At 50.9% G+C, this 27,695-nt stretch overlaps 1 pseudogene; it reads right to left on the bottom strand.

Annotated features, from left to right (window-relative positions):
* Positions 1-2,378: 2,378 nt before the first annotated feature.
* LOC103877452 lies at positions 2,379-18,269 on the bottom strand (annotated as a pseudogene).
* Positions 18,270-27,695: the final 9,426 nt, after the last annotated feature.

Below are 27,695 nucleotides of genomic sequence, written 5' to 3'. Positions count from 1 at the left end.
TTAAGAAAGTAAGCAAATAAAGTATGGTTACTCCATAGGCAGAGCAGTCCTGAGGGCTGCTGGTTAGCTATTTTTTTGGTTATTTCTTGCTTATATGCTAAACAAGGGTGGGTTATTCATGAGTTTTCCCGGAAAGGGGTGGGCAATTCCTGGAACTGAGGGTTCCTCCCACTTTTAGACCATATAGGGTAACTTCCTGATGTTGCCATGGCATTTGTAAACTGTGATGGCGCTGGTGGGAGTGTCTTCTAGTATGCTAATGCATTATAATTAGCATATAGTGAGCAATGAGGATGACCAGAGGTCACTTTCATCGCCATCTTGGTTTTGGTGGGATTTGGCTGGCTTCTTTACTGCCTCTTGTTTTATCAGCAAGGTCTTTGTGACCTGTACCGTGTGCCGACCTAGCTCATCCTATGACTAAGAATGCCTCACCTCCTGGGAATGAAGCCCAGTGGGTCTCAGCCTCATTTTACACAGCCCCTATTCAAGATGGAGTTGCTCTGGTTCAAACACCTCTGACACTGCTAGGCAGACTCATTGCTTTGTGCACCAAAGCTTGGGCTCTGGAACCACGTGGGCCTGGGTTCAAATTCCAAATCTATCACTTTAACCTAATTGCCTAAACCTCTCTGGGCATCAGCTTCCTCATCCAGGTGAATAGTACCTGCTCTTCAGGGATCAGATGAGGCACCACATGCAAAGGGCTTCTCCTAGTGTCTAGCACATCATGAACCTTGTTTTAAGCATTTTATTAGCAATTTCTACTGCTTGGAGGGGAGTAAGGGGGCATGACTCTGACCCAATTTACCTGCCCCCACCATCTTTTTGAGAGAGGGCCTCACTCTGTCACCCAGGCTGGAGCTCAGTGACAGGATCCTAGCTCACTGTAGCCTCAGAACTCCTGGGCTCAGGCAATTCTACCGCCTCAGCCTCCTACAGGTGGGTGCCACCACACCCAGCTAATTTTTTAATTTTAATTTTTTGTAGAGATGGGGTCTCACTATGTTGCCCAGGCTGGTCTTGAACTCCTGGAATCAATCCATCCTCCTACCTTGGCCTCCCAAAGTGCTGGGATTGCAGGTATAAGCCACTGCACTTGGCTTCAATTTACTTGTCCTTTTATACCTTCAATAATCATAAGAATTTTTGAGCTCTTGACTATTCCAGGTACTCTACAGGGTACCACCCCCATAAGGCCAACACGGGGAGCAAGGTATGGGAAAATGGGTGTCTTGCTCTAGGTCCCCCGATTGAACCCTGAGTTCTCTTCTATATGGATGTATACAGGGGTGGGAGGTAGGAATAGGGCGGCCCAGCCTCTGTAACTCTCCCGGTGGTAGCTTCTCTGGGGTGGGAACCACTTCCTTTCTTTGTCCATAACACCAAGCATAAACCCTGGCACCTTAAAAGGAGCTCAAGCAGCCGAGTGCAGTGGCTCACGCCTGTAATCCCAGCACCTTGGGAGGCCGAGGCGGGTGGATCACTTGAGACCAGGAGTTTGAGACCAGCCTGGCCCAACATGGCGAAAACCCGTCTCTACTAAAAATACAAAAATTAGCCGGGCGTCGTGGCGCACATCTGTAATCCCAGCTACTCAGGAGACTGAGGCAGGAGAATCGCTTGAACTCTGGAGGCAGAGGTTGTGTTGAGCTGAGACTGTGCCACTGCATTCCAGCCTGGGCGAGAGTGAGATCCTGTCTCAAAAAACAAAAATAAAATAAAAAGGAGCTCAAGCAATGTTTGCGGAGCTCTGCCAGGGCTGTAGAGCAGCTCCGCTGCTGGCGAGAGGTCAGGCGCTGCAGCTGCAGTCCTCCGTGTGGCCACGAGGGGTCTCCACGCTCCACCGAATGGCTGGAGGGTCTCTCCTAAGGCTCGGCGGCAGGCCATGGCTAACCCGCAGCCCCTGGACACTGAGCACGAGGGTAACAGGGTGGGACGCCAGGCTCTGGCCTCCCGGGGTGCCATTCGTCCTCCCTGCTGTCCTCCTCTGGGGTCAGGTTACAGATCACCATGAGGTCCTGCCTCAGGCTGTCATAGCCTGTCAGGGGCTGGCGGCTTCATGAGGGCTGAATACCTACTGTGTGCTCCTTCTGCCTGCTCTGAGGCTGTCGTGGCCTGTCAGGGGCTGGCGGCTTCATGAGGGCTGAACACCTGCTGTGTGCTCCTTCTGCCTGCTCTGAGGCTGTCGTGGCCTGTCAGGGGCTGGGGGCTTCACGCTGGCTAAACACCTGCTGTGTGCTCCTCCTGCCTGCTCTGAGGCTGTCGTGGCCTTTAAGAGGCTGGGGGTGTGCTTCACTACTGTGTGCTCTTTCTGCCTGCTCCTTTTCTTTAAACCCCACTGCCACAACCGTGGAAGCAGGTGTTGTTTTATTTTCTTTTTTTTTCTTTCTTTCTTTCTTTTTTTTTTTTTAAATAAGCCTTTATTTCCTTGTTTTGCAAATAAAGCTGGCTAAGTTGGTTGCTTTTTGGTGATTAGTCGAAGAGACCAAATCCCGTATCCTCATCCAACTCCTCCGACTCTTCCTTGGCTTCAACCTTAGCTGAGGCTACAGCAGCAGCAGCAGCAGGAGCAGCCGTGGTGGCAGCGGCCACAGGGAGAGCAGCCACAAAGGCAGATGGATCAGCCAAGAAGGCCTTGACCTTTTCAGCAAGCAGGAAGGTGTCATCAGTCTTCACAGACAAGGCCAGGACTCCTTTGTACCCGTTGATGATAGAATGGGGCACTGATGCAACAGTTGGGTACCTGATCTGCAGACAAACACTGGCAATATTGTGGACACACTCCAGGAAGCGAGAATGTGGTTTCCTCTGTGATGTCAAGCATTTCAGGGTTGCAGATACCGCCATTGTCAAACACCTGCTGGAGACCAGCCCAAAGGAGAAGGGGGAGATGTTGAGCGTGGTCAGCAGCTTAGCTTCACTGGCTCCCACTTTGTCTTCCGTCTTGATCAGCTGTACATCACTCAGGATTTCAATGGTGCCCCTGGAGATTTTAGTGGTGATACCTAAAGCCTGGAAAAAGGAGGTTTTCTCGGGCCCCAGACCAGTATTCTGGGCTGGCACAGTGACTTCACATGGGGTAATGGCACCAGCATGGGTGGCAGCTGGCACCTTACTGGCCAGTAGCATGTCCGTGATCTCAGTGAGGTCCTCCTCGGTGAACACAAAGCCCACACTCCCCCGGAAACGAGGCAGCAGTTTCTCCAGAGCTGGGCTGTTTTCCAGGTGCCCTCGGACGGCCTTGCACATCGTGGCGTTCTTGCCCATCAGCACCACGGCCTTCCCACGGAGGGACATGCGGATCTGCTGCATCTGCTTGGAGCTCACATTGTCTGCTCCTATGACGAAACATTTCAGATAATCATCTAATAGTTGGATGATCTTAAGGAAGGGGTTGGGTTTCCAGGTTGCCCTGTCTTCCCTAGGCATCACGGCGGTGCGTCAGGGATTGCCATGCAGGGTTTAAAGACGGTGTCACTTCCACGAGGACGCCTGGAGAGAGGCAGGCGCTGTTTTCTATGCTGCCTGGGGAGTGAAGAGAGGTGGGGTTGGTGGGGTTGGGACTCCAACTCAATTCTGTCTCGTTTCAAAGCCTGTGTTCCTTTGGGGTCTCTCTGCTCCTGTTAGCACCCCCAGGGCATCTCAGGCCTGGCTTCTAGACAAGCCAACTGGGCCTGAATCTCACACACCCAGTTGCTCACATACTCACACCCACGCACACTGACACATACGTGGGTCCCGCACCCCATCCACACCTGGAACCTCAGAGCTCAGCAGGGATTTGATACTCAGTTCTTCAAACCAGCTTCTCATCGAGGGGGTGGGCGGGGAGGAGTTATAAGAGCAATTGCTGTAATCCAATCGTCTCTGTTCTTCTTGTTTTCTTCTCTCAGAATATACTTTGCATTAAGGCCTTGTCTTCTTGGTTCCCATGAGAACGCTGTGCTTTTTCTTAAATGAAGGTTCGTTGATCGTTTTCTCCTGTTATTACAAAAGCAATTTGTGCCACTGCAAAAAAACACAGAGAAGCCAAGAGAACAAAAACTCCTCCCTCCACTCCTGCAGGGACAGCCCAGGCTGACAGGTGTGGCACTGTCCTCCCCACACCCCTCCTCCCCAGCACAGCCTCCTCCTGCCATGGAGCCCTGGCGTCCTCATGAGGCCTGAGCTGCTTCTTCCAGATGGGGCTCCCAGGCTGGGACTCAGAGGCTGGGTCTTCATCCTGCCCCATCACTGGGGCCCACGTGTTCTTGGCAGGTCCTCCGCATTTTGGGGTGGGAAGGGGATGATCTCAAAGGGTCTTCCGCCCTCACACTCAAGGATCCTGTTCTCTTATTCCAGACAGATATATCTGGGGCTGGGCTGAGCAGCAGCTATTAGGAGTTCCTAGGTAATAAGGGGCTCTCCCAGAATAAGCTGGAGACCAGGGGAGGCATGGAACCCAAAGCCTCACTCATTGCCAGCACTGAGCAGACAAGCAACCCTCCCAAGGACAGACAGCTGAGCCCATTATAAAGAGTCTGGGCCGGGCATGGTGGCTCATGCCTATAATCTCAACACATTGGGAGGCCGAGGCGGGTGGATCATGAGGTCAGGAGATCAAGACCATTCTGGCTGGCTAATATGGTGAAACCCCGACTCTACTAAAAATACAAAAAACAAATTAGCCGGACGTGGTGACGGGTGCCTGTAGTCCCAGCTACTCGGGAGGCTGAGGCAGGAGAATGGCACGAACCTGGGAGGAGAAGCTTGCAGTGAGCCGAGATCGCTCCACTGCACTCCAACCTGGGTGACAGTGCGAGACTCCATCTCAAAAAAAAAAGATTCTGGTGTCCTGTGTCCCAATCACAGCCAGCCTCATGGTTGTGCAGCCTTTGCAGCTGCAGAGGGCCCTACACTCCAAAGGGCTCGAGCTTGATTTAATGCTCTGCTGTCGCCACCTTGAAATTCTTCATGATGTGTGAGCAAGGGCCCCGCAAGTTCATTTTGCACTGGGCTCTGCAAAGTATGTAGCTGTCCCTGTTCTTAATAATGATAATACCTGTTACTGACACACAGCTTACTGTGTAGCCAGCACTGCATATTTTTCCCATATACTGTGTAATTCACCTGTCCCTCACAGGAGCCAGGTGTAAATTGCCTCTCTTAGATTTGGCCAGCCCATGTGATAATGTGAACTGGGTGCTAGGCAAGTTAGATATGTGACGCTCTGAAGGCTCTCAGCCGTACAAGAAGCCATTGTAAGCCAGGAACCGTGGCTTACGCCTGTAATCCCAGCACTTTGGGAGGCTGAGGCAGGTGGATCACCTGAGGTCAGGAATTCGAGACCAGCCTGGCCAACATGGGGAAACCCTGTCTCTACTAAAAATACAAAAATGAGCTGGGCACGGTGGTGGATGCCTGTCATCCCAGCTACTTGGGAAGCTGAGGCAGGAGAATCGCTTGAACCTAGGAGGTGGAGGTTGCAGTGAGCTGAGATTGTGCCACTGCACTACAGCCTGGGCAACAGAGCAAGACTCTGTCTCAAAAAAAAAGTTATAGATGAGGCACGTTATAGATGAGGCGTGAAGTCTGGGGAGGTTAAGCAACTCACCTGCAGCTGTAGAGCTAGTGAGGAGCCCCCAGACCCTCCCCTTCCTGCCCGGCTGGCCAAGGGCCATCCCAGGAGCTCTGCAGCCCCCATCCTGCCCTGGCCACCATCCCAGCTGTGGTGGGCACCTGGCAGTGCCTAGAGGGGTGAGAAGCTCCACTCACACTGTCAGTTCCCATTTCCACCACCTCCTGATCTGCCAGCAGTTGGTGCACTTCACCACCTCCTGTGCCCAGGTGTGCAGTCAGCTCCCCACTTGGGGCATGGAGCTGTGGGGCCAAGAAGTGTCCGTCTCCATTTCTCCCCACCGTGCTGAACTCCTGAGCATTCTTTTTTTCTTTTTTCTTTTTTTTTTTTTTTTGAGACAGAGTCTCACTCTGTTGCCCAGGCTGGAATGTGGTGGCGCAGTCTCGGCTCACTGCAACCTCCACCTCCTGGGTTCAAGTGTTTCTCCTGCCTCAGCCTCCTGAGTAGCTGGAACTACAGGCACGTGCCACCATGCCTGGCTAATTTTTGTGTTTTTAGTAGAGACGGGGTTTGACTCTATTATCTGTTGACTCTATTTTGTATTTTTAGTTCGAGGCGAGTCTCGAACTCCTAACCTCGTGATCTGCCTGCCTCGGCCTCCCAAAGTGTTGGGATTATAGGCAAAAGTCCCCGCACCCGGCCTGCTCCTGGGCATCCTAAGCTGCAGGTGTGGCTCCAAGGACTCTGGTTCATCAGTGCTCGTTTCATTCATTTATTTATTGAGACAGGGTCTCACTCTGTCGTGCAGGCTAGAGTGCAGTAGCACCATCACAGCTCACTGCAGCCTCAACCATCCAGACTCAGGCTGTCCTCCCACCTCAGCCTCCCAAGTAGCTGGGACCACAAGTACACACCACTACGCCTGGCTAATTTTTATATATTTTGTAGACACGAGGTCTTGCTGCGTTGCCCAGACTGGTCTTGAACCCCTAGACTCAAAAGATCCTCCGGCCTCAGCCTCCCACAAGGCGGGGATTACTCAGCCCCCAGTGCTGGTTATTGCTGAGGTAGCCCAAACAGAGAAGGTTGATACCAGAGTGAGCCCAGGCAGCTGGAATTGGAGTGGACAGAACAGCAATAGGAGACCCTCACACACCCAGGCTGACTTGCTCAGCATCTGTCTCAGCTCCCACATCTGTAACATGGGGTAAAGCAGGAGTCCCCAAACTTTTTGGCATCAGGGACCTGTATAAGGAGTGCATAAGAACAGGAGCGGTGGCTTACACCTGTAATCCCAGCACTTTGGGGGGGCCGAGGTGGGTGGATCAGCTGAGGTCAGGAGTTTGACACCAGCCTGACCAACACACAGAAACGCTGTCCCTACTAAAAAAAAAAAAACAAAATTAGCCAGACATGGTGGCAAGCAGCTGTAATCGCAGCTTCTCGGGAGGCTGAGGCAGGAGAATTGCTTGAACCCGGGAAGCGGCGGTTGCGGTGAGCCAAGATCACGTTATTGCACTCCAGCCTGGGCACCAAGAGCGAAACGCTGCCTAAAAAAAAAAAAAAAAAAAAAAAAAAAAAGTGCATAATGTAGATCCCTCACATGTGCAGTTCACAGTAGGGTTCGTGCACCTGAGAATCTACTGCTGCTGCTGATCTAACAGGAGGCGGCACTCAGGCAGTAATGAGAGTGATGGGGAGTGGCTGTAAATACAGATGAAGCTTCTCTTACTTGCCCTCCGCTCACCCCATGATGTGTGGCCCAGTTCCTAACAGGCCACAGACCAGTACCAGTCCACAACCTGGGAGCTGGGGACCCCTGGGATAAAGAAACCAGCCCAGCAGTTAAGAATTTGAGGTTTGGGAATACACCATCCTGAGTTCAAGCCCCAGGCCCAGCACTTAACAGCCATATGACCCTAGGCAGATTGCAAAACTGAACTTCAGTGTCCTCCATAAAAACAGCAAAAATGGAGGCATTCTAGTTAAGGACTCAGGCCCAGCAGACCAACAAGAGTTCAAATCCCACCTTGAGCACTTATTAATTATGGGAACTTGTACAAGTTATTTTACTTTTCTGAGCCTTGGTTTCCTTATCTGCCAAATGCAGATAATCTTTGCAGCATCCTCATGGGGTTTTGTGAGGACCAAATGACCTGGTGCCTGCGGAGTCCTTTGCTCAGTCCCTGGCATTTAGTAAGTGCCCAATAAGCTGTTGCGACTAGTGCAAACGGATGGGATTTGCTGGGACGTCACGAGAGCAGGTGCCCTGCCGGAAGGGTCTGTGGCAGGCCAAGCCGTGGAATAAGTAAGCCAAGCACAGGCCCATCTTCCCATAGCCAGGCGGCCCTGGGAATTGGTGACTGAGGTCCAGGGACTAAGCCACCAGGAGGCCATTGACAGGTCCATGGGGACAGCTTCGTTTAATGGGAACTGAGGCAGTGGGATGAGAGAGACAAAACCAGGCTCACATCAGCATGGGCTGCCTCCCAGCCTCTCAGCTACCTCTCCTGCTACCTCTCCTCTCTGGGGTCAGGCCTCCCTCCCCCAACTCCCGCCAGATGCCACTCTGTAAACCCTGGAGCTGTGCTCCCATGCCACAATGCACCGCGCACACGAATTCCCTGAGGAACTTCTTAATGCGCTGATTCGGATTCAGCTGTGGGGGTGGCCCGAGACCCTGCATTTCTAATCAGCTCCAAGGAATTCGAGGCCACGCTTTGAGTAGCAGCATCTAAAACATGATATAAATGTAGGTCATGAACATTAATAATAATGTGGGGTGTGGAGTTACTACCTGATCTGACTCTAGTAGACTTTGAGAGAAGCCTGTCTAGGAGAAAATTCTCCCCAGAGGTCAAAAGGAACCCCCACCCCAGGTTCTGGGGGTGCTAGATCTGATTTCGCTCCTAAGAGCAAAGACACAGGCAGAGGGCACCTTTCAGCTGGAGCCAGGTGGACAGTGGTTCCCAAACGGCAGACCACATACCAGCTGCATCAGAAGTACTTGGCGATTCGTTTTTTGTTTGCTTGTTTGTTTGTTTTTTTAGATGGAGTCTCGGTCTGTCACCCAGGCTGGAATGCAGTGGCACGATCTTGGCTAATTGGAACCTCTGCGCCCGGCTACTTTTTGTATTTTTAGTAGAGATGGGGTTTAAACATGTTGGCCAGGCTGGTCTTGAACTCCTAACCTCAAGTGATCTGCCTGCCTTGGCCTCCCAAAGTGCTGGGATTACAGGCGTGAGCCACTGTGACGACCGAATTTTTTTAAAATACAGATTCTGAGTCACGAAAAGACAGATCCTGTATGACTCCCTTATATGAAATATCTAAAGCAGTCAAATCCATAGAAACAGAAGTAGAATGCTGGTTGCCCAGGGGCTGGTTGGGAGGGAGAATGGAAAACTGTTGTTTAATGGGTATGGAGTTTCGGATTTGCAAGATGGAAAAGTTCTGGAGGTCTGCTTTACAATGATGTGAATATACTTAACACTACTGAACTGTCCACTTAAAGATGGTTAAGATGATAAATTTTATGTTATATGTTCTTTTTTTTTCCCACCATAATGATAGACAAAGACTTGCTCTGTCGCCCAGGCTGGAGTGCAGTGACTCAGTGGCTCTCGACTCACTGCAGCCTCCGCCTCCCAGGTTCAAGCCTCAGCCTCCTGAGTAGCTGGGATTATAGGTGCATGCCACCACATCCAGCTAATTTTTGTATTTTTAGTAGAGACAGGGTTTCACCATTTTGGCCAGGCTGGTCTCGATCTCCAGGCCTCAGTTGATCTGCCCGCCTCAGCCTCCCAAAGTGCTGGATTATAGGCGTGAGCCACCATGCCCAGCCTCATAATGATAATTTTTTTAAAAAAAACAGATTCTGGGCTAGGCGCCGTGGCTCACACCTGTGATCCCAGCACTTTGGGAGTCCGAGGCAGGAGAATTACCAGGTCAGGAGTTCGAGACCAGCCTGGCCAACATGGTGAAATCCCATCTCCACTAAAAATACAAAAAATTAGCTGGGCATAGTGGCAGATACCTGTAATCCCAGCTACTCGGGAGGATGAGGCAGGAGAATCACTTGAACCCAGGATGCAGAGGTTGCAGTGAGCCACTGCACTCCAGCCTGGGGGACAGAGTGAGACTCCGTCTAAAAAAAAAAAAAAAAAATCAAACAAAAAACAAAACAAGAAAAAACAGATTCTGGCTCTAGCCCCTGAGATCCCATTTAAGTGCATCTTGAGTAGAGCCCAGAAACCTATTTTTTAAAATCTGCCTAGGGAATTTGGGTGCACAGCCAGGCTTGGGGACCACTGGCTAGGAGGAAGCTTTCCCCCGAACATCTCTGGAATCTTTCCACCTCTCCCACCTCCACCTCCGTCCCCACGGCTGCGACTCCATTCTGGACAATGACAGAAGCCTCCCGCGCCCTCTCCCTGCCTCTGTCCTCTCCCTGCCTCCGTCTGCCACGCGGCTGCCCCGGTGATCTTTCAAAGCACAAATTCGATCCTGTTGCGCAGCTCCTTTAAAACTGTTCCAATGCCTCCCGTTGCCCTCGGTACAAAATAGAAAAAAGCACAACCTTCTCAGCAGAGTCGAGTCAGGGATTCAGCTGTGCACATGGAGTATTACAACAGGAAGCCTTTGGAGCAGCAGAGGTCCGTGCAAGGGCCCCGGGAGCACCGGGGGCGGGGGCACAGATGAATTCTGCCAGGAAGAGAGAGGTGGTGGGAAGGCTACCCAGAGAAAGAGGCATTGAGCTGGGCCTTGCAAGTGAGCTGGCGTTTGTCAGGAGAGTAGGGTGAAGGCAAAAGGCGGTGGCAGCAGGGGGATTCCAGGCAAGGGGGATAGCATCTGCAAAGCCAAGGAGGTGTTGGGGAGTATGTCCCCCTCAGTGCAGGCAGGGGCTGGGTGAGCTGAGAGAAGAGGGAAAGGTGAGGGTGGGAAGAGGCAGTGAGTAGAGAGACTGTGAAAGTCCAGTTCAGCTGGGAAGCAGGGAGGGGGTGAGCCTTTCCATCGCCTCCCAGAGCCGTCCTGCCAGGGGCAGGTTACCAGCTTCAGGCCCTTGTCCTCACTCCCCGCCCCCGCCCCACCTCCCCACTGGTTGGTGGGGGCCTTGGGCAAGGGGATCGGGTCAGGACGGGAACATGTTCCTTCTCTGCTCCCCCAGGGGCCCTATGGCTTCCACTATCACTCAGTTCATACCCTTGGCTCTCTGCCTTCCTCCCTCAGGGCCTGCCTGGACGCTTCTCCTTTCCCCTCACCCGTGTGTGTGTGTGTGTGTGTGTGTGGGCACGCGCGTGCGTGTGTGTGTGTGTGTTGTTGTTGGTGAGTCCTGAAGGTCGTGTGGTCACCCAGTCTCTGTCTTTGTCTGTCTAAAAGCCGGTATGGCACAGCGTGCCTGTGTTTATGAACACATCCCTCCTGCCCGAGGGTTCCCAGCCCCAGGGTCAAGTCTCCCCGGGCCTTTCAAGGCTGTAAGAGGTGATTCTAGGGGCTACAGCAATAGAGACCCAGCCAGAGGGAGCAGGAGAGCTCCAGCCCACAATTCCAGGGGCCCCACGGCCAGCCACTTCCAGAGGAACACATGGCCTAACTGAAAACAGAGAGCCCGCAGCACAGCCACAGCGCCTGACGTGGCTGAATTCCCCTGCTGCCTCGCTCAGTGCCCAGCACCAGCCCGACACCACCGTAGAGGAACTCGGGCGCTGCATGCATTTCAGAAAGGGCCCCTTCGCCACAGTTAGAGCACAAATAAATGGGTCCTCTGGGGCTGGGGCTGGGGCTGGGATTCCCTTTGCAGCCCCCTTCCCCACTGTGGAGGCCTCTTTCCTCCCCACACCTTCAACCCTGCAATTCCTCATCTGAAGCAGAAACAAGGTTCCACCCAGGCCATGGGGCCTGGCCGTGCAGGTCAACCCTGGGTCCTGGTGGAGGACCCAAAGTCTCCCTGCTGAGGACCAACATCCGGTGGCCCCAGCTGGGGTGACATCACACAAGGGGCTCACACAAGGCTTCTGTCTTCCAGGAAGGAGATGGGAACAGAGATCTCCCTGCAAAGGCTGGAAAAGAAATCACGTCCCAGAATTGTTGGCAGAAGGTTAATTGGATGCATTTGTAAGCTTATTCCTGGGACAGGCGTGTTAATAGCACTAAAACATCTGAAAACTTCCAGAGCCACACGGAGGAGTTAATAGGCCTGGAGAGTCCAAGGTCACATTGAGGCACCTCCCGGGAGTGGAAAGAGCAGTGGACCAGGAGTCTGACAGCCTGAACCCTTGACTCCTCACCACAGTTCGCTGTGGTCCCCAGGCAAGCCCCAGCCTCTCTAGACCTGGAAAACATTAGTGTGGAAGGCAGGTCGCCTGGGTCACCCGACGGAAGTCTCACTGTGGTCTTATATGATGATGTTATCATTATTTTTGTTTTGTGGAAGAGGAAACTGAGATTCCTCAAATGAGGTGGAATTTGCCACTGCTGGTGCTGGGGTCAGTACTGGAGCCTGACTGCAGGCCAAGGGCTGAAATCACAGGGCTGTCCCAAAGGCCAGCCAGGGAGACGTTCCCTTGGTGTCCACTGGGAGGCGCCCTAGACTGCTTCTCCTAGTTGGCACCAGCACCTGCATCCCTCAGCCAGAGTGGTCTCCCCTGGGTGATCTCTGGGTAAGGTGGGACTGGGGGCTGCCAGCTCTTGGGGCAAGGTCAGGAGGCTTCCTGGTCCTCCCTCCTCATTCTAGCCACCCCATGAAGGAGCCTCCTGCCCTCACTTTCCAAGGGCAAGGGAGGGAAGAGTGAGGTTTCAAACCCATGAGGACGTGGGGCCCACTGGTTCCCTTCCTCAGGCCCTTGGGGAGCCCATGTATCAGATTGGAGTCAGCTACAAATGTCAGAGGCTCAGAGAGGGTTAGTCACTTGCCCAAGGTCACATAGTCAGGTCCACCTGATTCTGAACACCTAAACTTTGTCCTGATTTAGGTGAGGCTCAGGGCAGATGTGATGGAATTCCGCCGGTCACATGGCCCACAGCAGGCAAGAAGGTGGTGGTCAGCTGGGCCTGCAAGTCCCACTGGTGGCAAAAGGGCTGAGTCTTGTAGAGGGGGTTCCTACAGTTGCTTGAGGGTCCACGGCTGGGTGCAGGTAGTCAGGACCGGGTGTTGGGGCTCATGAAAGGGCAGGAGGAGGCATTCAGCCAGCGGATGTCCTTGGCATCAGGGTCGGTGTCTGTATGTGAAAGTGGGCGTGTAAGTGGGGGATGGGGTGGAGACAGAGGGCTGTGGCTCAGGCCCAAGACCCCAGGTCATGCTCACTCAGAATTCAAGTTTGTCAGCTTGTTAGAAGAATGAGGACGGTGACAGCCGGGGATGTGGGGAGGAGAGAGGCCTTTGGAGATGGGAGTTGGGGAGGCTGTGATTGGGGGATGTCGAGCAATGGCTTGAGGAGGTCGAAGGATTCAGCTTCCCGAGTGTTCCGAGTTGGTCTGGAGCTGACGGACCAGCTGGGCTGAGGGAGGGGAGGTGACAATGACATTGAGTATGGGGACACAGGGCTCTTCTCGCCCTGCTGGGCTTTCTGGAGGGTGGAGGACAACAGGAGGGAAGCCAAGTGTCCCGGGACAGAGCTTTGCAAAGTTACAGCCGGCTCCTGCCCTCTCTACCCAACTCTTGCAACAGGGACCCTCCCCTAGAGCAAGCCTGACCCTACTCAGACCCCTACCAACATAGAGACCACCTAACCCAACCCGTTACTCAGGTCACCTCACCACAGCAGAGGCAGGAGCAGGCCCAGGGTTGGAGACAAGCCCATCCCCAGGCCCCAGGGCTCACAGCAAAGCCAAGGAGACAAGCAGCCACCAGGTACACCAGATTAAGGCTGTCCAGGTAGGGGACTCCATCTCCCAGTAGACAGATGTAGCCAGGGAGACTATAGGGCTAGAGGAGCTGTCCTGGAAAATCCCAGCCCTTCCCTAGCAGGTCACAGAACCGGCTCTCCCAGCTGAGGCCCTTCCCTCCCAGCAACGTGTCCAGGGGCACCTGACTTGAACTATAAATAGAGGATGACGGAAGGCTCCGGAAGCCCAAGGGAGGGCAGGAGAAAGGGATTCTGATTCTCCCCCAGCAAGGCCCTGCAAGGTTGCACTGACAGAGCAATGCCTCAGCACTGGGTCTTCGAGGTTGGATAGAACGGCCCCTGGCATCGGAGGTCCGGGAGGGCCATTCAGGCAGAGGGAACAGTCTGGGGAGGCAAGGAATGGAGCAGGCAGGTGGCTCCAAGAGGCTGGACGCAGGCTGCACAGGGCTGTGGCAGTTCCTGAGACCCAGTGGTCAAGGGCTCTGAATGTCAGGCTAAGGACTTTGTTCTGGAGGCCTGAATCTTGCTCTTAGAGTAAGAGGAGTTAAGAGAAACTCAACTTAAGTTAAGGAGTTAAGAGTAACACACAAGGCTGGGCACAGTGACTCATGGCTATAATCCCAGCACTTTGGGAGGTTGAAGCAGGTGGTCACTTGAGGTCAGGAGTTTGAGACCAGCCTGGCCAATATGGTGAAACCCTGTCTCTACTAAAAATAGAAAAATTAGATGGGCATGGTGGCGCACACCTGTAATCCCAGCTACTCAGGAGGCTGAGGCAAGAGAATTGCTTGAACCTGGGAGGCAGAGGTTGCGGTGAGCTGAGATTGTACCACTGCACTCTAGCCTGGGCAACAGAACAAGACCCCATCTAAAAAAAAAAAAAAAAAGTAACACACAAGAACATGTAACATACAAGAACAAGGCCACCTGGAGCAGAGTACCAGAAAGTACATGGCCATCTTCCCCACGTGGAATGGAGAAATACCAAGATGTGCCAGAGACTGCCAACTATTCCCCAACATCTGTTCTCTGTCTTCTTTGCCACGGAACCCCGGTTTTTTGCTGGGCAAACAACCCCCTGAAATATAAGCTATATTTCCCAGCCTCCCTTATAGCCAGGTATGGCCATGTGTGTAAGTTATAAGAAGTGCCATTCAGAGGCAGGAGGTTGCACCCTGTTACCTCTTCTCCTTTTCTGCTGGAAAGGAATATGCATGTGATTGCTCGAGGAGAAGCAGCTATCTTGGATCATGAGGTAGAAGCCCCATGTTAAGGATGACCAAGCCACAAGAAGGAATTGATCTGAGTTTCTGATGTTTGTGGAGCTGCCACACCAGCCCTGGACCAGAACCTCCAAATATTGTTTACTCAAGAGAAAAATAAACTTCTATATTATAGTTTACCACATAATTTCTTAAGTTTTCCTTTAGATGAACATAACCTAAGCACATACAGGTAAGGAATTAACCTCGAGAGCTCTTATACCACTGAAATAAATTCACAAACTAGACAAAAAAAGAAAAACCCCAGGGGCATTTTATACATCTCTTTGTTTTTTTTTTTTTTTTGAGATGGAGTCTCGCTCTGTTGCCCAGGCTGGAGTACAGTGGCATGATCTCGGCTCACTCCAACCTCCGCCTCCCGGGTTCAAGTGATTCTCCGGCCTCAGCCTCCCGAGTAGCTGGGACTACAGGCACCCACCACCACGCCTGGCTAATTTTTTGTATTTTTAGTAGAGATGGGATTTCACTGTGTAAGCCAGGCTGGTCTCAATTTCCTGACCTTGTGATCCGCCCTCCTCAGCCTCCCAAAGTGCTAGGATTACAGGCGTGAGCCACCGCACCCAGCCTTACCTCTTAAATAGTGAGAGGTATGCTCTGATTACATTCCAGATATCGTCTCTCATGAACTCTCTGCAGAACCTTCCTTCCAGGTGTAGGGATGGAAAAGGTGTGATACCTCTTCTCACCCATCATAAGGGTCACGGCCAACACTCCTATACCAAAAGACAGAGAGAAGTTAACAAGAGAAGAGCATAACAAATGTATTTAATCAAAATTTTACATGACACGGGGGCCTTCGGAAATGAAGACCTAGGCCGGGCGTGGTGGTTCACGCCTATAATCCCAGCACTGTGGGAGGCCGAGGTGGGTGGATCACTTGAGGTCGGGAGTTCAAGATCAGCCTGGCCAACATGGTGAAACTGTGTCTCTACTAAAAACACAAAAAATTACACAGGCATGGTGGTACACACTTCTAGTTCCAGCTACCCGAGAGGCTTGAGACATTAGAATTGCTTGAACTCGGGAGGTGGAGGTTGCAGTGAGCTGAGATCATGCTATCGCACTTCAGCCTGGGCAATAGAGCAAGACTGTGTCTCAAAACAAACAAACCAAAAGAAAAAAAAAGAAAAGAAATGAATACCCAGAGAAAACTGTACAGTACCTTTTTATGCAAAGGTTCAATGTAGAATGGACAGTCATATAGGAATGTGATTGGACCAGCCAGGCACGGGCTCTATACCTGTAATCCCAGCACTTTGAGAGGCCAAGGTGGGTGGATTACTTGAGATCAGGAGTTCGAGATCAGCCTGGCCAACATGGTCAAACCCTGTCTCTACTAAAAATACAAAAATTGTCTGTACTTGGTGGCGGGCACCTGTAATCCTAGCTATTTTAGAGGCTGAGGCACAAAAATCACTTGAACCCAGGAGTTGGAGGTTGCAGTCAGCTGAGATCTCACCACTGCACTCCAGCCTGGGCAACAGAGTGAGATTCCATCTAAAAAAAACACAGGATTGGAACAAAAGAGTATGACTTAAGGGTAATAGGCCAAGGGAGGGAACTCAACGATGACTGTGTGTTCACATTCTTCTTGGCCTGTCTGCCATATTCCTTATTTCTAGTATGGGGCAGGACCCCCTGGAGCGAGGGTCTTACGGCCCACTATCAGACCAAGTAGGCTCAGAGAATTTCCTTATGACCAGCTCCTACACAGAAAGGCAGGGGAAGGTTAGAGTAATAGTTCTACTTTCTTTTCCTCCTTTTTCTTCTCCTTCTCCTTTTTCTTCTCCTTCTCCTTTTTCTTCTCCTTCTCCTTCTCCTTTTTCTTCTCCTTCTCCTTCTCCTTCTCCTTCTCCTTCTTCTTCTTCCTTCTTCTTTTCTTGAAACAGAATCTTGCTGTGTCACCCCGTCTGGAGTGAAATGGCACGATCCTGGCTCACTGCAAACTCCACCTCCTGGGTTCAAGCAATTCTCCTGCCTCAGCCTCCCGAGCAGCTGGGACTGCAGGTGTGCGCCACCATGCCTGGCTAATTTTTGTATTTTTAATGGAGACCGAGCTTCACTATGTTGGCCAGGCTGGTCTCAAACTCCTAACCTCACGTCATCCACCCTCCTTGGCTTCCCAAACTGCTGGGATTACAGGCATGAGCCATCACACCCGGCCCCCAATATTTCTACTTTCTATGACCTCCCTTAGGGAAGAGGAATTCTCATTTCTATGGCTGCTTTAAGGGAGAAAAGGGGGACAGGTCAGATAGGGAGATACTGCTTCTGAGGCTGCTTCTGAGGCCTTCCAGTCTCCTTTAGCTCAAAGTACTCAGCATGCCACAGCCCCATACTTTGGGATATCATTATCTGAGCCCCAATACGGGGAAGGAAGTTTCAGTAGGATGCTCGAAAATGAGCTGTCTTTGTTGCAGATGACATGCGACATCCTATGACAGCGTGATTCCCATGCCAGGCCCCCCATCCAGACAGGCCTGGTTTTCTGGACCCTGTGACTCAGGGCCCCGAGAGCCACGGGCTCACAGAGGTCCCAGAAACTTTATTTGACCCCTTTGGCATCCCTGGATGGCTCCTTTGTCTCCTTTTCCAAAACACATGGTTGTGTGGTCTTATCCCGGCCACAATAACTACATAAGAACAAGAAGCTGCCGTTCACTGAAGACGCTACCACGTGTCCCTATGAGGTCAGCACCGTAGGAGCGGCCTGGACATGTGCCCTCTCCCCCTGGATGGGACGGAAACAGAGGGGATGTGGCTCTTGGCTAAGGATTTAATGGAGCCCTTTTGGGGAACAGCCTTCTCCATGTGGAACTGAGGGAGCAGCTGTTAGGGGCCCAGGCACCACTCTGCATGGTCATGCCACTTACTGGATCTGGGGCCAGCAGTGTCGAGAACAGGAGGTGGCTGGGGCATGTTTCCCTCCACCTTATGGCTCAGGCTCTGCTGCTCTGTCTCTGAGTCTTCTGTTTACCTTCAGGAGTGGCTTGTGGTGTTCCCAGGGTATGGGGGTCCTGCCTGTGGAGGGAGATCTGCAGGTGAGCTAGGAGGGGCCGCCCAGATCCCTGACACTACAAAGGCCCAACCCACACCCTACTCCCCATGCTGGGGCTGGAATGTCTTGGTCATTCCTTCTTACCCTGGTTGCTAGTAAGGTCCCTCCTGGTCCTGCCCCATACCCAGTGGGACACACTTTCCAACACCCTATGGGGAGGGGACATTCACACGGGCAAGGCAGGAAGAGGTGGCAAGTTTGAGGTTAAGAGAGCGTGGGATGAATGAATGATCGGACCCAGAACCGCCTAGGTTTGATCTTGACTCCACCACCAGCTCTGGGAGCTGCCCAATAATTGGACCTCACTGAGCCTCAGTTTCCTCATTTGGATAACAAGAAAACTCATAATACCTTCCTCCTAGGGCTGTCATGAGTATTAAACGAATTAACACATGTCAAAGTTTAGGATGGTGCTGGCATATAAAACCTGCTCAAAGAGGAATAGCTGTTAGTATTAGCATCAGTGTTAGGATTATTGTTAAAGTATTATTATTATTATTATTATTATTATTATTATTATTATTTTGAGACAGAGTCCTACTCTGTTGCCCAGGCTGGAGTGCAGTGGCGCGTTCTCAGCTCACTGCAGCCTGTGCCTCCGGGGTAGCTGGGATTACAGGTGCCCACCACCACACCTGGCTAATTTTTTTGTATTTTCAGTAGAGACAGGGTTTCACCATGTTGGCCAGGCTGGTCTTGAACTCCTAACCTCAGGTGATCTGCCTGCCTCGGTCTCCCAAAGTGCAGGGATTACAGGCATGAGCCACTGCGCCTGGATTGTTACAGTATTTCAAGAGATAAACTCAAACTCAGTGAGCCCCTTAAGGGAAGAGAACTAGTTAGGAATGAACTTCTGAAATGCCACCGCAGACATGCTCTCTCTTTTTTTTTTTTTTTTTTTTTTTTTTGAGATGGAGTCTTGCTCTGTCCCCCAGGCTGGAGTGCAGTGGCCGGATCTCAGCTCACTGCAAGCTCCACCTCCCGGGTTCACGCCATTCTCCTGCCTCAGCCTCCCGAGTAGCTGGGACTACAGGCGCCCGCCACCGCTCCCGGCTAATTTTTGTATTTTTTTAGTAGAGACGGGGTTTCACGTGTTAGCCAGGATGGTCTCGATCTCCTGACCTCGTGATCCGCCCGTCTCGGCCTCCCAAAGTGCTGGGATTACAGGCTTGAGCCACAGCGCCCGGCCTAGACATGCTCTCTCTAGCACACACCTTGAAGTGTTACTCCGCACCACTGTAAAGTTATGTAGTCACTCCAGCCCATCGGGAAGAGGGTCTCATCCTGTTTAGGGAGGTGGAGGAGTGTAGTGGTTTTAAGTGCAGACTTTGGGGCCAGACTGCCTGAGTCTGAATCTGAGCTCTGCACTGCTGGAAGTTTCCTTAACTCTCTGTTTCTTGGTTTCCTCACTTGAGGCATGGGAAGACGCAAGCACCTATCTGCGAGGTTTAAGTGAGATCATGTGTGTCTGGTGAGCCCTGGTGATGGCCTGGCATTGGTGGCACTGTGGACTAGGGGCTGGGTGCAGGAGAGTCGGGGCTGCCACAGGCCACCCCCGCTGGTGTCCCTAAGGGGTTGTGCCCAGGAGCTCCAGTGTGACCAAGAGGGGGAGGGTGGCAAAGTCACACCATAACTCCCTCATAGGCTCCTCTATCCGAAGAGCCCTCAATGCAGAGGGGCCCAAGTGGCTGCCTCAGGTGGCCAGACAGGTTCAGGCTCTGTCCGGCTCCCTCCAAGCTGGAGGCTGCTGACTGTGCAGGGCACAGGGTGGGGCACACTGGTCCCCACTCGGTCATCTCATTCAAGCTTCCCTATACCTACCTCCAGGAGGCTGGCATTTACTGCCCCATTCTGCACACAAGGGACTAAGGCCCAGAGACCCAGACATGGGAGTATCAATTCCAGGCCTGACTGACCCTGGAGTGGTCTCATTCCTCACCAGGACATCCTTGGTCTCCCCACTCTGGGATGAAGCCGCTGTCCTCCATCTCAGGTGCACAGTCAGTCATACATACTTCCCCTCCCTCCAGGTCTAACTTTCCACCCCAGCTCACTTTTCTGTTCCCACTTGCTGGTTCCCCGCTTTCTCTATGTATCTGAAAGTTCACCCCTGTAATCCCAGCTCTTTGGGAGGCCGAGGCGGGCAGATCACTTGAGGTCAGGAGTTCGAGACCAGCCTGGCCAACATGGCGAAACCCTGTCTCTACCGAAAATACAAAAATTAGCTGGACATGGTGGTGCACGCCAGTAATCCCAGCTTCTTGGGAGGCTGAGGTGGGAGGATCGCTTGAACCTGGGAGGTGGAGGTTGCATTGAGCCGAGCTCATGCCACTGTACTCCAGCCTGGGCAACAGAGCGAGACTCTATCTCAAAAAAAAAAAAGGTCAGTGATTTTTCATGCCTATGAACTCTGTCATGGAACCTCAGAGACTCACAGAGGTAAAAAGGAAGCCCTCCCTTCTAGAACTTGTCTGGGAGCTGGGGAGGAGGTTATGGTCTGGAGCAGACATTCTGTAGTCAGGGAGGTTGGAGAGATCTGCCCTGGAGACAGCCAGGAGGGCTTCCTGGAGATGGTGGACCTTGAGACAGGCTTGGAAGAGATGGGGCCTTTTGGCCAAAACAATTCATGAAAGGCAACGAGTGCCTGCAGACCTGGGATCAGATCTCAGCCTTGCTGCCACCTAGCTGGGTAACCTTGGTCCTGGTAATTAACCTGTCTTTACCTCAATGTCCCCATCTGGAACAGAGGCATCAAGTCACTGATGAAGGAGTGTGACTTCATGGAATGAGCACTAAAGTGTGAGTCCAGAGGCCTGGGTCCCCACTGCACTGCTAACAGGTCAAGCAATGTGGATAATGGTCATGGCTGGGCTGATTGGTGCTTGCGTGGTGCTGTATGCTTTACATATATTATCTCATTTAAATGTCACAGTCACCTTACTTGGGAGGTCTCCATTTTTCAGATGAGGAAGCATGTCCAGAGAAGTCTGGTGACTTCCCCAAGGTCACACAGTTGGCATATGTCAGAGAGGGTGGCTGTCAGATTCTCGAGCTCGTGCCCCTAACATTCTGGACACTTTGACTGACGCTCCCTCTCAGGCTTCCCCATCATTAAAAAGGGCAGGGAGTGGGCAGGTGACATTCTGCTCCATCACAACTTGCAGCCCAGCTGCCTACTGTAGCAGGAAGGGTCCCTGCTGGAGCCAAGTGCCCTCACTCTGGCCTTTTAGCAACTTCCCTGACGCCTCCACCCTCAGGATGGTGAGAAGTCGTGCCTGGGAGCGCTTTTCCTGCTTTTGAGAGGGTGGGGCCTTGGGGAGGGAGGAGCTGGGTCCCTAGTGCCCAGGTCTGCCGGCTAAATTTAGGTGCTGGGGCATAGAAGGAACAAGGGTAATTAAGGGGTGTGGTGTCACTTTCCAGCCGCCTCTCACATCCCCTGAGAAGTCACACGCCATTTGGGAAGGAGCAAGGAGGCGTGGGTGATAGAGGGGAGGAGAGGGGAGGAATGATGGACAGTTGGAGCCGGAGGTGGGAGAAACCCACAGCTCCTCCACAAACCTGACGGCTGCCTGAATCACAGGGAGGCAATTTTCAGCCAATAACCCCGAGGGATTCCTTCAATTAACACCATTCATAAATGGAAAATCCTGCCCTGAAGGTAGTGACCCCTGCCATTGGAAATGCCCTGCCCAAAAGGAAATCAAGCAAGCACTGATCAGGGGCAAGACGCAACAGGATTTACACGTATGTTCTCAGCAATCCCTTGCAACAACGCTATAAGGAAGGTGTTATCACTCCCATTTTACAGAAGAGGAAACTGAAGAGTTAGCCTCCCAGGTTGCACAGCTGAGGCTTGGGGGAGCCAGGATCTGAACCAGGCAGGCTAGCTCCAGAGCCCATGTGCTTAGCTGCAGGGAACAGCTAACTCTGGCCCACTGCAACACGGTCAGCTATCACTCTGCAATCAGAGGATTATGAAGAAGGTTTAAAGAAGGCTTTGCTGAAGAGATGAGAAGTCATTGTAGGTGGCAGACACTGCCTCTGTAAAGACTAAAAGGTAAGTCTGCTAACCCCAAAGTGCACAGGCTGATGTCAAAGCAAGCATGAACCTTCTGTGCTGGAGCCTTCACAACTGTTGCTTTATCCCTGTAAGTATCAAAATCAGACCTGAAGCCTGAGCACCGTGGCTTATGCCTGTAATCCCAGCACTTTGGGAGGCTCAGGCAGGCGGATCACTTGAAGTCAGGAGTTTGAGACCAGCCAACATGGTAAAACCCCATATCTACTAAAAATACAAAAATTAAGGCCAGGCACAATGGCTCATGCCTGTGGGAGGCCTAGGTGGGTGAATCACCGAGGTCACGAGTTCGAGACCAGCCTGGCCAATATGGTGAAACCCCATCTCTACTAAAAACACAAAAATTAGCTGGGCATGGTGGTGTGTACCTGTATTTCCAGCTACTTGGGAGGCTGAGGCAGGAGAATCATTTGAATTCGGGAGGCGGAGGTTGCAGTGAGTCGAGATGGTGCTACTGCACTCCAGCCTGGGTGACAGAACAAGAATCCATCTCCAAAAACAAACAAACAAACAAAAAACAAAAATTATCAGGTCATGGTGGCAGGCATCTGTGATACTAGCTACTCAGGAGGCTGAGGTAGGAGAATCGCTTGAACCCTGGAGGTGGAGGTTGCAGTGAGCCGAGACTGTGCCACTGTACTCCAGCCTGGCTGACAGATACCCTGTCTCAAAACAAAAACAAAAACAAAAACAAAAAAACCCAGACCTGAATCATCCCATTAAAAATGGGCAAAGGATTTAAATAGGCATTTCTCCAAAGCAGATATACAAATGGCCCCTAAGCACACGAGAGATGCTCAGCATCATTAGTCATGGCGGAAATGCAAATCAACACCACAATGAGATACCCCTTCCCACCACTAGGATGGGCTACAGTAAAAAAGAAAGACAATAACAAGTGCTGGAAGGGATGTGAAGAAATTGGAACCCTTGTGCCTTGTGCTGGGAATGCACAGCAGTGCAGTAGAAAACAATTTGGCAGTTCCTCAAAAAGTTAAACATGAATTACCATATGATCCAGCAATTCCACTCTTAGGTGTATACCTAAGATATCTGAAAACATAAGCCCACAAAAAAAAAATAGTGCTCCTATGAATCTGAATGTTCATAGGCTGGATCTCGGCTGACTGCAACCTCTGCCTCCTGGGTTCAAGCGATTCTCCTGCTTCAGCCTCGTGAGTAGCTGTGATTACAGGCGTGCACCACCACACCTGGCTAATGTTTGTATTTTTAGTAGACTCGGGTTTCACCAGGTTGGTCAGGCTGGTCTCAAACTCCTGACCTCAGGTGATCTACCAGCCTTGGCCTCCCAAAGTGCTGGGATTACAGACATGAGCCACTGCCCCCCGGCAAAAGTGGAAACAGGTTAAATGTCCATCAACTGATGGATATACCCATACAGTGCAATATTATTCGGCAATAAAAAGGAATGAAGTACTGATACATGCTACAAGATGAGTGAACCTTAAAAGCCTTATTCTAAGTGAAAGAAGCCAGACACATTTGATATAATTCCATTGATATGAAATGTCCAGAATCAACAAATTCACAGGAACAGAAAGTAAATGAGTAATTTTCAGGGCTTGGGTGTGGGAGGGAATGGGGAGTGACTGCTATTGGGTGCAGGGTTTCTTTTGGGGGTGATGTAAATGTTCTGAAATAGATACTAGTGATGAATGCATGACTTTGTGAATATGTTAAAAACCACTGAAGCGTATACTTCGAAGGGGGAGCTAAGGTACCCATAAATTACATGTGAATTATATATACATATATATCAATAAAGCTGTTATTAAAAAAACCTCCCAGACTCGTCTCTAATATTTGCAAGAGCACAAATGAAGACCCACATACCATATGCTTAAATATTTCAAAATCAAGCGAACAAGCTGTTAAATAAAATATGTTCTCTTCTCTTACCTTGACAAATATACCTTCATAGTGGCACAATTGCAAAGCATGTGTAAAGCTCTGGTTTTTATATGCTCAAAAGCTGGTGTGTTTGGGTATTCTGTTGAAGGGCCGGCTGTGTTTAGACAAGTGATCAAATAAAGACATACATAATTCATAAATTCTTATAGTTTTAGTCCATAAAAATGTTCAGGCCTTTATTTCACCAAAATTGCTAATTTGTGTTTTAGTGACAATACCCATCCAAAAAGACTAAAGAAATAAAATATAGTTTTTATCCAAAAGGTAAATTATAGTAAAGGTAAAATTTTAAATATTTTTAAAAGGTATTTTTCTAAAATATCCAAAATTATTTATTGAAATTAAAAGGTAAAATACAAATTATAATGAGTGTAACTGTTTTTGGAGACAGAGTCTTGCTCTGTCACCCAGGCTGGAGTGCAATGGTGTGATCTTGGCTCACTGCAACCTCCACCTCCCAGACTCAAGCAATTCTCACGCCTCAGCCTCCCAAGTAGCTGGGATTACAGGCACATGTCACCATGCCCAGATAATTTTTGTATTTTTTGCAAAGACAGGGTTTCACCATGTTAGCCAGGCTGGTCTTGAACTCCTGGCCTCAAGTTATTTGCCCTCCTTGGCCTCCCAAAGTGCTGGGATTACAGGTGTGAGCCACTGCACCTGGCCTAGCATTTTAAATCATCATTTTAAATTAAATCTGGGGCTGGGCATGGTGGCTCTCACCTATAATCCCAGTGCTTTGGGAGGCCAAAGTGGGAGGTTCGCTTGAGGTCAGGAGTTGCTTGGGCCACATAGCAAGACCTTATCACCACAAAAAATTTAAAAATTAGGCAGACATGGTGTCACACATCTGTGACCCCAGCTACTCAGGAGGCCGAGGTGGGAGAATCACCTAAGCCCAAGGATTCAAGACTGCAGCGAGCCATGATCACACCATTACACTCTAGCCTGGGCTAGAGAGTGAGACCTTGTCTCTAGAAAAATAATCATTTAAAAAATATATTAAATCTGAATTTTCATTAATCTTTTGAAATTGTAATAACATTTTATTAACCATTTTTAGAAAAATGACATATTAGCAATTCCAGTGTTTAACACTACATTAGTTTATTAGTTCATTTTCACACTGCTAATAAAGACATACCCAAGACTGGGCAATTTACAAAAGAAAGAGGTTTATTGGACTTACAGTTGCATGTGGCTGGGGAGGCCTCACCATCATGGCAGAAGGTGAAAGACACGTCTCACATGGCAGCAGACAAGAGAAGAGAGAGAATGAGAGCCAAGTGAGATGGGTTTCCGCTTATGAAACCATCAGATCTCGTGAGACTTATTCATTACCATGAGAACAGTATGGGAGAAACCAACCCCATGATTCAATTATCTCCCACCGGGTCCCTCCCACAACACGTGGGAATTATGGGAGTACAGTTCAAGATGCAATTTGGGTAGGAACACAGCCAAACCACATCAAACACCCATCTAGTTGGTACTGTAAATAATCAGTATCACACTTCATGCATGCTATATCTAAATTTATATACACAAATATAAGAGTAAGTGAATGGTTTAAACATTGCAAAAGGTTCCTCAGCTGCTATAGGCATCATTGTGGATATTATATTAATCCTCAAGACTCTGGAACCAAGAATTGGCACATGAAGAAAAGTTAAGAAAATGGACAGTTGACTCTGCCGAGAAAAGGCTTTGGTTTGCAAGAATCTACTGCATTCGAGCTCTCTGAGAGCTAAGATTTAACACATTCATCTTAGGCTTTTCTCTCACATAAGCACTGCTGCCTCTCAAGTCTACCCTGTCCTCAGAAGCAGAATCTGTCTCTCAGCTCAGGAGTTGCACAACCCCCAAACCTTCACACATTCTAGACTTAGATCACCTTTCGTATCCAGGACCTAGAGTAAGAGAAGAGGAGAAGTGGTCCCCTGGGGCATGGATGGTTCTAGTCACAGGAGTGGCTGTTTAGGGCTGTCCTGAGCTGAGGCCAAGGATGCCTCTTCCCCTGGTCTGCCAGTGGGACGGAAGGAAAGCACAGCCCTTCCATGGGTCACACATCCCAGTGGATGAATTCTCGCGAGAGTTGCCTCTTTGGTCCCCTGACCCTACTGTCTTCTCTCGCTTGTCCATCTGCCTACCAGCTGGCCCCAACACCCCCTTCCTCACTGGCTGTCCTGCCACCCCTGTCTGCCAAGCGTCAGCCTCAGCAGGGGGTAGAGAGGGGCTACCCCCTCTCCCCAGCTGACAGGCAGATTATGTAGCCGTCTCTCCCGGAAGAGGGGGTGACAAGGGTAATTACCCACCCACCGGCTAGCCACCCAGAGGAGCAGGCTCTGCCCTGGGAGGTTATGACAACAGGGGAAGGCTTCCTTCACCTCCCAATATGGCCAATGCCTCCCGCCTCCTGAAGCCTTCTGGGTGCTGGAGCTTTGAAGATGCCCAGCCCCCTAGTCCTCTAAAGGGGGCTTGTCAACCAAGTAGCCATATCACGTTGCGGGGCTGTAGAAAGAGTTCTGGCTGCAGCCTTAGGAGGCCTGGGTTCCAGTCCTGCTCCTGCTTTGCTGTGTGACCCTGGGCAAGTTATTTCCTCTCTCTATACTCTGGTGCCCTGATATATAAATGGGCCTGGCTGGGGGATGACCAGCTCCAAGCCCCCTCCGTTGTGTAACAGTGCAGACCCTGTTGGTTGCCCACCAAATTCCTTTTCCCTCCCTCCCTACTTGCTGACCAGATTCCAATTTTGTACAGGGTTGCCACATTCCCCCACCTCACATCTGTATAAACAGAAGTCTACAGTGTGGGATTTCAGGAGAGTTTTCACTTTTAAAAATAAGGGGCAGACTGGGCTCGTAGGATTTCTTTTGGTCCTAACTTCAATTTTTCTTGCCAGGAATCTGAACGTGAAGTCTGGAGGTACGGCAGCCGTTGTGGCACCATAAGGTTGAAAGTCAACATGTAAAGCTCTGGGAGCAGGAAGCTGGCATCCTGAGGCCAGCACACTGGCTCTGGGCAGCTTGCCTCCAGGGTCCTTGTTACGTGACAAGAGAAAGCCCTGAAGTGTCTAAGTCACAGTTTTTGGGTTTCCTTTGTCTTAGGACCAAATGTGCTCCTCATAGACACAGATTAGAATCTGTCTGTGGGGTGTGCTGGGCGCAGTGGCTCATGCCTGTAATCCCAGCACTTTGGGAGGCCGAGGCAGGTGGATCACTTGAGGTCAGGAGTTCAAGACTACCAGCCTGGCCAACATGGGGAAACCTGGTCTTTACTAAAGTACAAAAATTAGCCGGGCATGGTGATGTGCCCCTGTAATGCCAGTTACTCTGAAGGCTGAGGGAGGAGAATCGCTTGAACCCAGGGGGCGGAGGTTACAGTGGTTGCAGTGAGCCAAGATTGCGCCATTGCACTCCAGACTGGACAACAGAGTGAGACTCAGTCTCAAAAATTTAAAAAAAAAAAAGGAATCTGTCTGTGGGGTGTCTCCATTGCTCTAGGCCACTTTAGGATGTTTGGACTTGTGCCTGGAAGGTATTACTATTATTATTATTATTAGTTTGATATGGAGTCTTGCTCTGTCACCCAGGCTGGAGTGCAGTGGCGTGATCTTGGCTCACTGCAACCTCAGCCTCCTGAGTAGCTGGGACTATAGGCACAAGTCATCACGCCCGGCTAATTTTTGTGTTTTTAGTAGAGACAGGGTTTCACCGTGTTGGTCAGGCTGGTCTTGAACTCCTGACTTCAGGTGATCTGCCCCCCTCAGCCTCCCAAAGTGCTGGGATTACAGGTGTGAGCCACTGCGCCCGGCCATACACATTTGTTAACCTGTTTTCACGTCTCCATCTCCCCCTTGCTCTCTTGTAAGCCCCTGCAGGTCTAGAATGGTGTCACTCACTGTCTCAGTGTCCCAGGGCTGCCATCACAACATACCACA

The sequence above is a fragment of the Papio anubis genome, chromosome 12 (assembly GCF_008728515.1).
Source record: "Papio anubis isolate 15944 chromosome 12, Panubis1.0, whole genome shotgun sequence".
Taxonomy (NCBI): Eukaryota; Metazoa; Chordata; class Mammalia; order Primates; family Cercopithecidae; genus Papio; species Papio anubis.
The sequence above is the reverse complement of the archived record's forward strand: the minus strand, read 5'-3'. Positions and strand labels throughout refer to the sequence as shown.